The sequence below is a fragment of the Anomalospiza imberbis genome, chromosome 6, assembly GCF_031753505.1.
Source record: "Anomalospiza imberbis isolate Cuckoo-Finch-1a 21T00152 chromosome 6, ASM3175350v1, whole genome shotgun sequence".
NCBI classification, from domain to species: domain Eukaryota; kingdom Metazoa; phylum Chordata; class Aves; order Passeriformes; family Viduidae; genus Anomalospiza; species Anomalospiza imberbis.
Genome location: NC_089686.1, coordinates 53,623,916 through 53,635,761, shown reverse-complemented (window position 1 = coordinate 53,635,761; position 11,846 = coordinate 53,623,916). Strand labels below are relative to the sequence as shown.

Sequence of the window (11,846 nt, the reverse complement as noted above, 5' to 3'; positions counted from 1 at the left end):
TTTGAAACAGGGCATGAATATAAGATTATTATACCATTAGAACCATTCTCCTTTACCTCTGTGATTAAGATTAGAAAGACTTGGGAAACCTGTCAGATTTCTTAAATTCCAAAGGTTTTAGCTGTAAGAATTCAGCTCTGGCAAAAAGAAATAATTTAGGAAAATATGCCATCATTTTTTCTAATCTCAGCCAAAACTTATTCTGAAAGAATTTCCACTGAAATAGATGGGATTGTTCACAAGTCGAGCTTTTCGGCATACATACAAGAGAAGGAATGCTGCACGCAATTTTGAGGCATTTTCCTACTCCCTTATTCCCAAGTTACAATATAGGCAAGATGGCCACTTCAGCTTTCAGGCTCACAGCTTGGAGTGCTGCTCCAAAAGTGTATTCCCAGCTGAGATGGGATCACCAGTGAGTGGGACCAGCATATGGCTGAGCATGTCCAAGAGCACAGTTGGACGAACAGCCCAGGCCATGGCTACTTCCAGTTGGGAGTTTGTGACCCATGACATTGCTGCAGAGATTGTGACACCATCCCTTTTCCCTTCCACTTCCTCGGATTTGCCATCTCTTTTGGCAGAACCTCCTTCTAGCTGCAGGTTTTAGGGCATGAGTGAAGTGGTTGGGGCGGGCAGGAAGAGTAACCTGGATCAGCAGAACATCTGCCCATGCACAGAGCCTGGGCAGCAGTGCTGGAAGTCTCCTGTGTGGGATCCAGCTGAGGGCATCTTCAAAGCTGCTTTTCCCATATGTCAGCAGCTATGAGGAGAGGAATGCACAGCCCCATTCCAAGCTAGGATGATCCCATTTAAAGCTGAGGCATCCCTGCAATGTAGTCACAAATATACAGAGAGATTAAGGATTTATAGTTTTTACACAATAGCAGGAGCATCAATAGGGTTATAAACCAAGTGCTCATCAATAACACCATGATTTTGGTCATTTAATTCAACCTAATTCAGGTCCTTCATGGCAGCCTTTGAAACACGATGAAATTTTATTTTCTAGTTCCCATTCAACCAAACTCCATGAGATACATACCAGGCTCATGCTGCAATGACCTCCACAATCACACTTGGCTCTTTGCACCTCGGGCTGCAAATCTTTCAAATCTGTCAGGTCATTACTTTGCCAGGTGTATATTCTGCACACAGGACAGAAAAGCCCAAAATCTTGTCACTGCACAAGACTAACCTGCTTTTAGACCTTTATCAGGCATATATTTATACCAGATGGCCTACTTAATACCACAAACCATGAAAATCTATCTTGAATTTTTTGTAAAACACTTAAATTGCTGGGGCTTGTACCAAGCAATCAGTCCCAAAATTCTGAAATTAAACAATTGCAAAATCTATGTTACAAAAATAACATGGTAATACCAGCTTTGGAAGATTAGAGAAATGAGGCACAGCTACAACCTGCTCACCTTGGGCAGTCTTGATGAAGCACTCATGTAAACACAAGGACACTCAAAAGGAACATGTTCATTACAATTTCCTGGAGGAAAATTCTCAGACTGCTACAGAAAACACCAAGATTTTGGGATGCTCATCCAAAACATAAGATAGAGGACATGAAGAGATGTTACAGTGCAGAAAAGTTGTGCTTGGAAATCCTTGGTATTTTACAAGCCCCAACCAGGTATACCCAAAAACAGAGGAGGAACTTGAAGGAAGAAGAAAGTCATGCTTAGCAACAGGTCCTTGGTACTTAATAAACTGTTAGTTTTTGAGACATACGCATCTCCTGTACATATTCACATATTTCATGAGCCATAAATATTTACTATACAGGGATTTCCTGTTTGTTTTTTTCCCCCCATAGTACCATTTCAGAAAACTAAATTTAAAAAATAAAAATATAATTTTCTCCTCTGAGTTTTATATTGAAAAGAACAAAAGAACTAAGAGGTCTGACTCTCCAACTTTCGGAGACTACTGTCATTACTAAAAGAATGAAGTAATTTTGTGACGAAAATCATTCTTAGAAGAAAAATATCCAAATATTAATATCGCCCTACCTTTTAGTAGGAATGAGTAATGTTAAATTTCTGCTGCACTAACTGCTCTGAAATACCAATGTAAATTGATAAAACCAACCCAAACTGAACTAATTTGGTTCCCCCCTTTTTTTTTCTAGAGGGTGGAAATTTTTTTTTTTTTTTTTTTTGCTTTTTTCCTGACTTGTGAAAGACACCATACAGTGATGTGGATGATGTGGTGAAAGCTCTGAAGAAAAAAATATCTACTTAAGTCAAGGAACAGGGGAAGTGGTCACTCTGCGAGGTCATTTTCCTGTGAGACTCTGTGACAGCTGGAGAAAATTAACCAAAATATCTGCATTCCAGAGAGGTATAAAGAGAAGAAAGAAAGGGAGGGGAGGGATCAAATGTCTTGTGGAAACCTGTAGGAACGGCAGTGGCATTTTCTATATGGGCTCGCTCAATCTAGTTTCCTGACAAAATTCTACAAAAATAGGAGGAGATTTTTAAAGTCTCAGAGGGTAGTCAGGCAGCCAGCTCCCTTAAAAGTCAGCAGGACATTCATTAAACTTGAACAGATTAGCTGCATTGGACCTTTTCTCTGATGATGGCACAGGGACCACACAGAAATCTTATTCCCAACACTTTATTACCATTTAAAGCATTACAGATCAGTCACACTTCCAGAGTGGAAGAGCTTGGAAGACAGCAATAATACCAAGGTATCAGATGGGTTCTTTGGTTTCCATGTTTATATTTCAAGGAAATAGCCAATGAATGCCAAATTTGTTTCTGCACTATTTCTGAATCCCCAGCATTGCTTTTGTTTTGCAATAAAATGAAACCAAAATTTTTTCAAACATTGTCAAAGTTTATTCGTATTCTTTTAAAAAATCCCACAGGTTTTCATGTCATATTTCTCCCAGGCCAAAACCAAAACTGAACTTTAAAGCCTGAATCCTGTCAAAATTAGTGAGTTTTTGTGAAACATTTTAACTCTGCCAAAGTTTAATAGTAATTGAAACCATACCTTTCTACCTTCAGAGCACTTCCATCCCTGGATGCATCCTCTGGTCATTTCAGATTACCCTGCAAAGAAAAACAAAGAAAACAAAGGTTCTTTGAGGTGAAGCAGCTCACTGTTGTAATTTCAAGCAATGAAATCAATTCATGCAGGAGGGATTCTGAGGTAACAAAACTCGGCCCAAGTCCCTCTGCAGACCCAGGCTCAGGCACGCCCTCAGAGGGAGCGAGACAGACAGAAGGACACAGGCAGGACTCAGGAGATGGCATCCACAAACAGAGGCAAACTAAAGAAATTCAAAAACAGAATTAAGATATTTTTTCAGGCTCCCAGGCATTACTTTTGAGGTGAGGATTTTAAAACCACACAGCTTTCATTTGAGTAACTAAATTTTACAGACCACTCTGTATCTGTGACCTCCCACTGCAAGATAGAGAGCCAGATTTCCCTCTGAAAATTCATCTACCTCTTGAGGTTTTTTTCAGGAAGCTGAGCTTTTCCAAAAGCCCTGTGCTAAAATCATATGCCTTTCTAAAATTGCTGAAAGGAGACAGAAAGACAAACAAATGCTACAGAGAACTTTGAGACATCGCAACTCATACCAGATTATCTACAAGTGGAGAAATAACTACTCCACATCTGCAGCAAGGCTGTGCATTGTGGTGAGATTTGGACATTCCTGCTCACTGCTGGTTTCACATTCATTACACCCAGGATGTAATAGCATGACTTTTAGTTAGAAAAAGCAGAACCTGCAGAGAAAGTTGCAGAAGGATTTCATGTGGTCTCCAAAACCCAACTCAGCAGGACTGTATTCTCTCCATTGCAAAACAGCACCAAGTGTCTTTTCCTCGTAGCTTGACCACTTTGTTTGAAGTCTCTGTCCACAGTTATCACAATGTCACTACTCTACATTTAATCTGATTTTCTCAGGCAGGTTATCTATTTTGTGGAGCGAAGAGAAAACAGTGTCTGATTAGGGAAGACAGATTTGTTTGGCTTTGTTTTCTCAAAATTTATTTTGATTTACCCATTCTCTCTTTTCCTCTATCCTTCACATGATAAATAGCTGTGAAGGAAGTAAGAGAGCTCCAAAAGGAGAAAAAAATAGAAGGATGTGGAAGTTTGCATTACTAACTCCACATAATGCTAACCTCATGTTGTGTTTGGAATCTGATATAGGCATTGTCCAGGTAGCTACAAAATTTTCCCTATTTACAGAACAGATAATGGTTTAACATAAGCATTCAATGGCCCAAAATCACACCTAAATCTGAACTTAACCAGTTCAAAACTCAGGTAACTCTAAAACACATTGAATTCACTTCTTTTTTAAGGAAGTATTTCATTTTTGCACTTCTTGTTTAATTTTTAAATGGACCAGAAGCAGAAGTTCAAAATGCCACATTAAGCCTTGCTCTCATAAGATTGCTGCTTGAGCTTTACCTCAGTGAGATTCAGAAAACTCCAGATAAAATATTCAGCTTGTTATCTGAATCAAATTTGAATCAATTTGAGGATTACTCAACCCCCTATCTTTACCGGACACCTTTTTTTACCCATTAGTGCCTCTAAGCCATCATAAAACCTCTCCCCACACTGGGGGTTTTCTTGACCTGGTCATGGCTTTGTTTTTTCCTGCCATGGAAGAGCAAGTTTGCCAGAGCAGCTTTCCTGGGTACTCTGACTACTTATTGCTGTTGATAAGGAAGGAGAAGGGAAGTAGTTCATGAAAACCTTACTGGTACTTGTCATATTTCTCTCTCAGTACTTTTCTGCAGTTAATTTGATTAATTTTTTAAAGGTAAATATTGAAATACATTAATTGACATCCCATTATCTGTGGTTGTTTACATATAGAGGACAAATCCTCTCCTCCACTCAAAGCCAAAATAAACAGATCTTGTACCTGTTCCAAGATCCAAACTGTCTGGTGGTGTTGGATTTATCACCACAGGCTGCAGAGCTGTTTGATGCCTGTTCCTGAACCCCAGGTAAGCTTTTTTGCAAAGATACTGTGTTTCCTAGAGGATCTTCAGGCACAGTTAGTAGCTTTCAGCCTTGACTGAAGCAATGTCAACTTAGCAACCTTTTATTTTTACCTTCTTAACTAAGAAAGAGAAGAAAGACATGATAATGTTAAAAGAAGATATTTGGCCTATTTGCCTACCTTGACTGTGAGCCTGAAAAGCACTGTAAAAGGCTGAGTGATCTGACTTCTTAACCTAATTTTCAAATTAGCTAATTTTAATGAGAGTATGAAGTATGCAAAAGCCCTTCACACCTTTCCTACTAAGGTGTGCAGTATCTTCATACCAGACAATCGCAAGTACAAAATGATACTAAATTCTTTTTTAAAAAGTCACAGAATAATTCACTAACCAGTTTCCTAATTCTTCAATGAATTCTGTGTTTGAAATCTATCAAGTCTTTCTCAAACAAAAAGAACTTATAGTGAATTAGCTATCAATATATAGATATACCAAATAATAGTGTCCTATTCAGGAAAAACCTACCACTGTTATGCTTCAAATTATTATATTTATAACCAAATATATCAATCTGAGAACACATATTTGATAGAAGTATGGAAAGTAACATTGAGCTCATATTAATCTGTGAATCTGTCTGCAGCAGAGCTGAAAACCATAAACATACAATTAAATGTTACCAGTACTTGTCATACAGGGTGATGTTCTGGTATTTGCTTTCAGGTAAGAATATTCCTCATCAAAAACTTATTTCTCCTGGATTATAATTTTAAAAAGAGATAAGAAGCTTTTGAATTATTTTCTGCTACTAGGAAGGTGAATAGATTATAACTATTTTTGTTCCATGGATCAATCTCCATTGCTTTGCATACAGGGTAGAATTAAAATGTTACCATTAACAATTTACACCCACTTGCTGGCCATAAATTACTTTCCAGGTCCAAGGCAGTGGATTGTAAAACTGCTGACTTCAGTGCTGGAGCACTGCAGAAGAGAAAAAACTGGATGAGACAGAGCAAGTCCTAAATGCCTTCCATAATTAATAAACATGGCAAGACAAGTTATGAAAAACAAAGGCAGACTGGACAGATTTATGCTTGAAGTCTGGTACTTTTGAAGGAATCTCCAACTACAAAAGCCTCTTTTGAGCTACATTAATTGAAAGCAGTTAAAATTCAATCACACGTTTACAGCCACAAGTTTAAAACTGACTCCTAATCTTGCATCGATCTGTAACTCACTGGTCAGACAGGAATGCCTTCCTTCTGCAGAGGATACAAGTCTAATGGCAGCTGTCTTCAGTTCCAGCTGGAGAGTTGCATGGCTGTGGCCTCAGAATTCCCTGATCTCAATCCTGAGTACATCCCCAATGAGGATCATTATCACTTGTGGAAGTGACCGGACGTCTGTGAATGACTTGTTCCTGGGTTGGTTTCTTGAGGTAATAAGAGAAGAGGATTCAGCTGGGTATGACACACTGCTTCCTGAGCTGGTCTGAGATAGAGAGAGCAGCATCTCCCTTCTTTTTTTGAGAGGCAAGAGATGGAGTTCACAGTTTGCAGCGGCACTGGTCAGCAGGGTGAAACCACCATGAGCATGCCTGTAGGGTGATGCAGCCAGCCTTGCCTTTGACCAGGTAAAGGAAGGAATAAGGAATCAAGAAACCACATTTATTTCCAAGGTTGCTCTTAGATTAAAACCTGCAGGGCAAACCTGAAATGTCACCAGACAACAGGACTCCATCTCACGTGACAGGGACAGATCAGAGAACTGCTTGCCCAGATCCAGCAATCTGCACCAACACTGACCGCAGGAGCAACAATCAAGCCCAGCTCTGAATCTTCTCACAAGCCAAGCCACTTTTGTATGTTATAGTCAAGATTCATGAACCTCTACCCTATGAGATGCCCCCAAAAACACTGAGAGGTAAACAAATTCTGCTTGAATATTTCATTACGTTATGTATGAGGAGAGCTCTGCTAAAGAGCTTGCACTATTGTACTGTCTTGACTAATAGTTTGTGTGACATGCATAAGGAAGACCAGATATTTGCAAATTTAAGGGGTTTTTTTTGCCCAAGGACAGCTTGTAAAACCCATTAACATGAATTGTGTCTGAGCTGATGAAGAAAAAAGAAAACACTGAATCCAGACCTTCAATATTTTATTGGTGTTTCTGAATTTTTATTAGCTGTACTTTCTTCCATAAAATCAATTTAATAAGGGGAGCAGTGTTTTGGTAATGTATCAAAAGCAGTTCTTCTCTTCAAAGGGCATCTTTTTCACTCAATCTCTCCTCTAAAGACAGTGACATTAGTTTTGTAAATTAATAAACAGGCCAGCATCTGAGGACTGCATGAAGCCTCCATCACCCCTTATTGTGCTTTCTCTTCTGACCCCACTTTCCAGTGCAGGGCCCTCATCTCAACAACAATACCCTGAAAGCCTGTGTGGCACTCTGGGATCACACTTGAAAAGGCCTTTGGCTGAGGCTGGCTTTCAAGAAGGGGGGACAATTGGCAAGAGGCCTGTGGCTATTCATGCAGAACAGGCAGTGAAAAATGCCTGAAGTCAGATTCAGGGGTGGGCAATGCCCAAAAAAGAAAGCCCACATAACATGAATGGCTGCTGCTAGGAGACTAAAACCAAAGGCATGCCACTAGCAGGCCTCCATGTGCCGACATCAATGGGTTCATCCTATCCCTATTAGGGGCCTAAAATGATGGAGAAACATGAGAAGTGACTATAAGCAGGAAAGGAAAATAATACCAAAGTACACAACGGTCAATGCTTATATTGTTATACTAAACACTCAGGAGAAGGAAATAGTATTTTCGATGTTCAGCACCTTTTCTGCTGGCAGGGGTTGCGTGGGTTGCAAAATCTGATAAAGCAAAGTAGCCATGGCACATTTTCTTGGAGGAAGAAAGCCATGCACTTCGGTAATTAGTTATTTCTCATGCCCATAATTAAGCATGATTATAAAAACACATTGGAAAAGCCAGGCCTGAGTTAGAATGGCTCCAGACCTGGTTCTGGAGCAGCTCCAGTCCCCTGGCTGTGCACACACAAGTCCAGTTTGGTTCCAAACCCAGCAGTGCTCATCAGAGGGGAACAGGAGGTCTACACGTTTATTAAAGGAAACCACTTTAATGCACCACAAAAGCATTTCAGCAGCATACAAATGACCCAAACCTCAACTGTGCTCAGGGTTGGGAAGGCTGAGAGGTGCTGTCTGTAGTGCCAAAGGCCTCCAGTCCAAAAAAAAGCCCATTGTGAAGAATTTACGTTGCTTTAATTCACCACGTAGTTCTGTTTTATCCTCTTATAAAATATAGCTAATCCCTCATATTTACACCCTTACATTTCACACTGGGGAGCACAGAGTAATGATTGATCTCTTTTGAAAGAAAGGAGGCTGTGCACACCTTCATTAATTTCAGCAGCATTCTGAAAACGACACAACAGTTTCTGTAGGAACAACCCATCCTTTCTAAAATCCTTTCCACTTCAGTACAGATGTTGGCTCTTGGCTAGCAAAAACCTTGAAAAAATGAATTACAATGTCTAGTCATGTTTGGACCAATTTCTAGGCATGATCTCAGCTCTTAAAAATTTTAATATTATTTAGTTTATGAGTAATAATGTCTGACTAAAAAAGGTAGAAAATACAATGTGATACTATAATCAAGTGATAATTTTCAAGGGATGATGTTTATTATTTGGTGTGGTGGAAACGTCCCCTTCTTGCTTTTTCAGTTATCTATTCCCATAATCTGAATTTCCAAAACTTTCTAAGTTTGTTAACAACCTCTTTCCTTCCTGCACTCGGTGGTACAGCAGCTGGAAGGAAAGCAAGACCCTCATTATTGCGGTACACTGTCCTACACGAGGGGTAGGAAGGAAATAGCAGCTCCCAGCCAAAAGAGGGGAGAGCAGTGGGAGTCAGCCTGGGATTTCCCTCATTTGGTTGCTGGTTTGGGAGGGCAAGTGGTGAATCTGATGCTCCTCTGGAGGCAATGAAGTAATCTGCTGTCCTGCAGTGGGAGTCAGAAAGGGGCTGTGCACGCTGCCGCAGCAGAGCTGCTGTGATCTACTGAGACATCAGGGAAGGCTCTACAGCAACAATTCAGTACTGTTTGTCTGTCCATTTGGATCAAAAATTTCTACATCCATGCTGGAGTCAATTTTAGCCCTTAAGTGTGATCTCTTGTGTGTGTTTCTCTTGTATCTAAAATTGCTCCTGTAAATGACTACTTTTACTCATGTAAATTTTTACTCCCAGCAGAAAATCTGTGCCTGTTTTGTATCTTCTCATGTATTGATGAGCAACAATGTCTGACTGCTTTAATTTTTGAAAAAGCCTCAAGAATACCAAAAACCTTATATAGACTTTACAAATTAAATACATACATACATACATACATACATACATATATATATATATATATGTAGGTCTTATAGATTGAACAAATGGACATGAGTAAGGCTAAATGTAGCTACACTGCTACTCTGCCAGAGGAACTCTATCTCTTGGGTGGTTGTGATTCCTGTGGCCTCTCAACGTTGACTATTTGGGACTTGGTATTCAATCCATTCAGGGAAGCAAGTAGAGGTGTTTATGATATGTGGCCAAGCCCAATCCTGTAATCCAAGAAATTGAAAATTCTGTCATAGTTTTCCCATACTTTGAGGCCACTGCTTCTCTTCCTCTCTTCTTCATGGATGAGCAAATCATTTTCCCTCCAGCAAAAAGATTAATCATTTCAGGAATTTGTAAACCACAGAATTTTAAATGTTTGTCAAGCACAGAATTGTATTTGAGAGATTTAAGTTTACTTTCGAATGTGAAGCATCACGTGAAATAAAAGAAGAGTCAAGATCCTTAAGATCCAGACTTGCCTCCTTAAGTGAACAGTTTATCTACATTTCTAAGGCTAGGAATTTAAAAATCCTGTTCATATCTCATGATGGGCACTTACAACAGTTTTCTGTGAATTTAATGTAGACATAAACATATATATATATATTTATATTTAAATGTCCTCATCATTCCTATGGCAGGACAAACTAACTCTCTAGATATGTCTTTCTCCAGGAATTAAAGTTATATTAGGTACCATAGGTAAGTTCCTAACATTCTCTAGACAAAAAAGTTAGACTGAATCTCTTCCACTCCAAAGAACACGAATTTTACTATCTAGGATTCCTGTTTAACTTGCATAGCCCTTTGAATATCCTTACCAGTTACAAAGAACATTTTCATATTTCTCTTATCTAGTTATATTGGCACACACAAAATAATATATTCAGCACACATCAGACTTGACAAGAAAAAATACTTGAATGTTTCAGGTTTTTCAGGATTATTCAATGGATTTTGGATATAATTTGTGTCAATCAAAGGAGGACCTTCCTAGCTTTGGAAGTTGAGAAAACAACCTTCCAAAGCCTGAAGAAATATATATTTTTAAAATTTGAGATCTGAAAGGAAAAGGGTGGGTGGTCTGAGCCCTTCAGAAGGTCTCTGATCCTCTGACCCATTAGACCATTAGTTCACCTAACCCAACCAATAGCTATTGGAGTCTAAGAGTATAAAGAAAAGTGGCAATAAAAATAAATTACTAAACAAAAGGAATAAAAATAAGCAGTTCAAGTTTTTTTTTTTCTCCTATGAAATCTGAAAAGTTTATATGTTGCTCCATTCTATCTATTCACTCGAGATACCTACTTGATCTTGCCAAGAAAAAGTAAGATTAAACTACCATGGGTGCCCAACTACAGAAACAGGGTACATTACTGACATTAAGTCTTGTGCTGCTCCTCAGTTTGATGTTTAGCCACTGCTCCCTGCTCAGACCAAGGGGTTTTGCATACAGAAGCAGCAATTCCTACTTAATAATCATTGAACTTGGCAAACACCAAGACTGTTGCAACAGAGCAGAAGTCACACATGGATGCCCTGGCTGGACTACAGGAGCTTCCCATATACATATCTCCCAGCTCCAGCCCCTCACTGAACAAATTGTAGCTCTCAGAATTTTGGCCAAGGGGCTCTAAGAAGTCAAGATCTCATGTAACTTGTTGCTTCCTTACAATTGAAAACATTGAAGAAAAGCCATACATCGCACTGGGTCTTACTTATCATCAGGTTTAGCCCCCTGTGATGGTTTTTCTTCCTTTATTTTTATTTCAAAGAGCACTCTCTAAACATCTCATAACAGCAAGCAGAGCCAGACAGCATGTGGAAAATGAGAATATCCTCCTGATACAAAAACCACTAGGCAGCACTTGCTCTCTATTTGAAAACCAGAAATCAGATGATTTTTCAGTGAAATAGCAAACATTCACAGTAGAGTCTTTCCTGGGGTTTTGAGGCTGGGGAAAGACTCCCAAGTCTGATTATAAATAAAGCATAGCTGCTAAGGAAAAAATATAATGGCTGAGGCATTGGACTAGAGATTCTGCCCATGTTTTCAGATGTTCTTCATGCTTTTGGGTAGCTCTCTTAATCTCTCTGCTAAACCCTTGGTTCCTCTGTGCAGAATGGATATCATAATTGTCTTTGTTTGCCTTCTAAGCACCCAGTGAGGGAATACGTCTTAATATGTTTTTCTAAAGCAATTTGCACAAGAAACTACTAAAAAGCACAGCCTGAGTATCGCACATTCTCATCAACACTGATTTCTCCCACTTAAAATTCCTCATTTTTAGTAGTTTGTGGCATTTTCCCAGTTGCTAGATAAGAGGCTGATCTCTGGGATCATTGGTGTGAGTAGCTGAATTAATGCCAATGCAGCCCATGAATAGGGAGCCTTCTGCAGAGTCTCCACAGAGATGGCAC

General features: G+C 39.3%; 1 long non-coding RNA gene across 1 annotated transcript; it reads right to left on the bottom strand.

The window, feature by feature from the left end:
- Positions 1–836: 836 nt before the first annotated feature.
- Positions 837–6,413, bottom strand: LOC137476136 (uncharacterized). The gene is made up of 3 exons (XR_011000266.1): positions 6,245–6,413; positions 3,027–3,077; positions 837–1,148 (listed from the first exon to the last, which is right to left on the bottom strand). It is a non-coding gene; the product is annotated as an uncharacterized lncRNA (long non-coding RNA).
- Between the last annotated feature and the right edge of the window lie 5,433 nt (positions 6,414–11,846).